The sequence below is a fragment of the Lotus japonicus genome, chromosome 5 (genome assembly GCF_012489685.1).
Source record: "Lotus japonicus ecotype B-129 chromosome 5, LjGifu_v1.2".
In the NCBI taxonomy this organism is placed as follows: domain Eukaryota; kingdom Viridiplantae; phylum Streptophyta; class Magnoliopsida; order Fabales; family Fabaceae; genus Lotus; species Lotus japonicus.
The window spans coordinates 29,706,729-29,711,081 of NC_080045.1; the positions used below are offsets into that span (position 1 = coordinate 29,706,729).

Here is a 4,353-nt window from a genome sequence, read left to right on the forward strand (position 1 = left end):
TGTACTGTTTTTCCAATGTTATATGTTCCGAACCAGAAAAACAAACCACAATTTGCTGGAAGAAAAAAAACAGCAATGGAAAAAAATAAGGGGATTTTATTTGATAAGAATCTTTTTTTGAAACATTTGATAAGAATCTTGGAAACAACTATACCGGAAAAGTTAGCCATTTATGTATAAACCTCGTTTAAAATTTCATTATTATTATTTGTCAAAAACAAATTCTTATATTTAATGTAAGAAATACTTTAGATTTGTTCTGAATCTTTCAGCAGTTTTATGATGAAGTAAAAAACATAATTTTGTGTTTCTATTTGCACTTTGGGTAGATAATGCCCATGAATACGTCTTTTAATCCGTTAAATCATTTATGGCTTCTCACGATAAACAACTAAGGCACTTTAAATTTAGGACAATGTTCTCTCAAAAAATTTATGACAATGTTCGAATAGTTTTTGTTTTGGAAACGTTGCCCTTACTGCTTGTTGCATAATTATTCGAATATCGTCCACTACCTCTCATAGAAAACTTGTAAAATATTCTTGGAGCTGAGCTTTTAATCGAGAAGATTCTTGATGCACTATACGTGTAATCTTGTTATACACATGCATCCAATTGATTTATGTCACATTAGTAATTAAATTTTATTTAAACTAAAATTAAAGTAAAAACACTTGGTCCTATGTGGCATAATGTGATTGGATGTTGGTGTAATTTTTTTTACTCATAGAACATATAATCTCCTTTTAATATCATTCTTATATTCTTAAATATTGAGCTATTACAGCTACGAGGCTTTTTTTATTAGAAGAATTTAATTTAATTATTCAACATTTTTCTGAAAAAACATGGTGTTTTAGTATTTGTGAAATTGAAAATCTGAAATTGTTTTGGGACGAGAAGTAGAGCTAGTAATTGGGTGAACTAGTATGTACCAGAGTATTTTCCTTTTCTTGTCTGTTTCTTTTATTTAACGAACAATTGAAGGGAATCGAATTGACTTTTAAAAGAGCATTCTAAATTTGAACATTTTAAAACTGATTATTTCTTATGTCACAATCATATTTTTTGAAACACGTACCTTGAGTGTTGTTTATGGTGCAATGCCCATTAGGTCATGCACCGGTTCAAGATGTCTCTACAACCACAGAAATGAAATAAGCACAGAAATGAAATATTCCATTAAGATCCTATATGTGTAATCTGCCCGACCTGTAATTTTATATTTTCACTTTATTACAATTTCAATTTATTTTTTACAACAAAGTCCCTCTAGTGTCTTTCTCCCTCAACCTTCTTAAACTTCTTCACTGGCAGAATCGCCGCTGCTACGTCTCCGGCCACCAGATCCTATTCACTTAAACTCAAACCCCACACCTCCAAACCAATAGCAACAACAATCAACCCATTTTGATTTCAACACCATTCATCCCCAATTCAAAAACTTGGCATGTGGACTTTGCCTTGGTAAATCAACCTGATTATGAAAATCCAGAACTTGCATCAACCCAGATTTTTTTAGGAGAAAGTTGTAATATTTACAATTGTTTTGGCAAAAATGAGATCAAAATTAAAAAAAACAAATTAGACTAGGATAAAATTAAGGCTTAATTAAGTTTTTGGTCCCCAACTTTTGTCATAAATATGACTTTAGTCCCTCGTCGGCGTAAGTGTGGGGAGTGATCCTTAGTTTTTTGCAAAATTGTTGAGTTTGGACCCTCCGACCGTTTGGGTCAATGTCGGAGCTCGGCTACCTGAGGTGGCCTTGCCACGTCAATTAATGAGGTCCAGGTGGTTTTTTTTTTCTTTTTCATTTAATTTTTCTTTATCTTAATTTTTTTAATTAGATTATTAATTATTTAAAAAACTAAAAACAAAACTGAAATCAATTATCAACATCATCTACAATATTTCATCATCATAAAAAAAAAACCAGATTTGCAAACCCCTCCCATAAAACACAGGTTCTACTCTTTTGAACACAATCCCCTGTCATATAGAGACATATATTCACACATCACACATTCAATTTCAACCCTCGGTACCATTTCATCCTATAATCATTCTAAACACCTAGAAAAACGTTCCATAAGAAAAACCAATCCATGATTCTGGCCTCACAACACCGAGAACCACCAAAGGAGGGTGAGGGGCTCTAAAAATTGTGGGCATTACAGCACCGACAGCACCATAAATTTATTTGTTCACCTTTCTTTCAATTTCTGGTCATGTATTCTCGGGCAAGGTCCTGCATCAAGTTAACGCACATTAAATTTAAACAATGTAAAAACAAGGAAAGGTCCGGTCACAGTCAGTGGCGGAGCCAAGACTTTTGTGGAGCCTGGGCAAGGCTAAGTCATCGATTGCGACAATGGAGGCTGTATCGTGGCAGGTTTTCCGTAGTGGCGGTGCTGAACTAGTTGTCTTACGTAAAAGAACCTTTATCCTTGCTTGTTGTTCTTATAGTCATCTCAAACAGTCGAACATAGCAAGATACTGGATCTGGGACAAGCCATAAAATGAACACAGTAGACACCCTAAATTAGTATTTTGTGAAGAGAAATGTTAACATACTGGCAATGAAAATCGATGCATATACTTAATCATGAATCAGGAATGGAGTTCATAATAAGCTAAGCAACAAAACCAAATACATACTAAGACAACATTTGCATATTCAGGATTTTTTTTAGAAACAAAAAACATACACTATCATAATCGAGAAAAAATGGCCAACTCCCCAAACATTAATTGTTTACATCATAAATGAAATCACAAAGCAGTCTTTCAAATGGGAAGGGAAGCCACAAAAAGAGTCTCCCAAAAATAACAACAGAGCAAGCATGGTGTATGATATTTGACCATAAGATAGTAAATCATTAATCAACAAAATCGTGTAATCTAAGGTCGACAATGAAACCATCTTTAGGCACCTTTGAATAAATGGAAGGCATTTTCCTAGGCCCCAAATGAAGTACTATTTACATTGCATGGTAACTGAAGTCACAACAAGGACAAAAGAATCCATCTATAGTCCATAGACATTAGACACCTTTGGTAAAATGAATGACAGCTTCAATCTCAATATTTGAAGTTACATTTCCCAAAGAAAAAATCACTCCAATACCAGGACTTCAGAATAGCAAAACCAGTTATATTCAAGATGCTAATCAAACATCTCGTATCATCGAGATGGAAAAGGGATCTGGAAGCAATTTCACCAAAAATATTATTTGCAGAAGATCCTCTGAACCACTTCCTTTATACAACTTTCTACACAAGATCAACTTGGTTTACCCTATAATTGGTTCAAAATTCTTCTCCCAACCACCAAAATATCCACCTCATAGTTACCTGGTTCTCCATACGCTTCGGTACGCGGTACGGGTACCGGAACGTTGTTCGCGATTAAAGAAATATGTGGTACGAGAGGGGTATACAGAATCGGTTCGTCATTTTGGTACGTGGTAAGTTTTAATTAATAATTTGGTACGCTCATGTAAAAAATTATGATAAAAAATTTAAAAATTCAAATAACTAATACCAATTGAGGTACTGAGTAACAACTTTCATTTCATTATAACAAAATTGACTAACATAAATAATAACATAGAACAAAATTGAGGAAATGTGAGAACCACAAATTCATTCCTCTAGTAAAAATGGAATACCCCCCACCCCCACCCCCACTAACAATAAAGAAAAGAAAATAACATTTGAATTACGCCCCCACTAACAAAAAAAGAAAACAAAACAGGTAACAACAAATCACAAATGCTGATGTATTCTAACTAGAACATTAATTTCTTTTTCTTTTTCCTCTTTTAGTCCTCTGTGCGTGCAATTCATCAATGGTACCAGACTCCACTTCCCATCTCCTTTCTTCTAGCCTTGTAGATGATTCCTCCAAAGAAGTTTCGTTTGGATTCATATCCCATTTTTTGAAAGGGCCATGCATGTAAGTATCAGAAAATCGGGACTGCAAGCGAATATTTGATTGAATAAAAACCAATTTATCAGCCCTTTCACGGTTGAACCTATTCCTCTTGACATTGTGAATGTAGGCATAAGTGCTTCTATTTCTTTCAGCTGAAGAGCTACTTATTGGTTGAGATAACACTTTTTTTGCAACCTCTGCTAGTTCAGGAGTTTCAGAACCATAAGTAGACCACCAATCAATAGCATCCATGGTCACAGCATCCATGGTCACAGCATCTACTTGAACAACATTGCTGCCCAAGTAGATGCTGTGACCATGGATGCTATTGATTGGTGGTCTACTTATGGTTCTGAAACTCTTGAACTAGCAGAGGTTGCAAAAAAAGTGTTATCTCAACCAATAAGTAGCTCTTC

General features: G+C 34.5%; 1 long non-coding RNA gene across 1 annotated transcript; it reads right to left on the minus strand.

Annotated features, from left to right (window-relative positions):
- Nucleotides 1-1,889: 1,889 nt before the first annotated feature.
- Nucleotides 1,890-3,642, minus strand: LOC130718936 (uncharacterized). The gene is made up of 2 exons (XR_009012887.1): nucleotides 2,934-3,642; nucleotides 1,890-2,502 (listed from the first exon to the last, which is right to left on the minus strand). It is a non-coding gene; the product is annotated as an uncharacterized LOC130718936 (long non-coding RNA).
- Nucleotides 3,643-4,353: the final 711 nt, after the last annotated feature.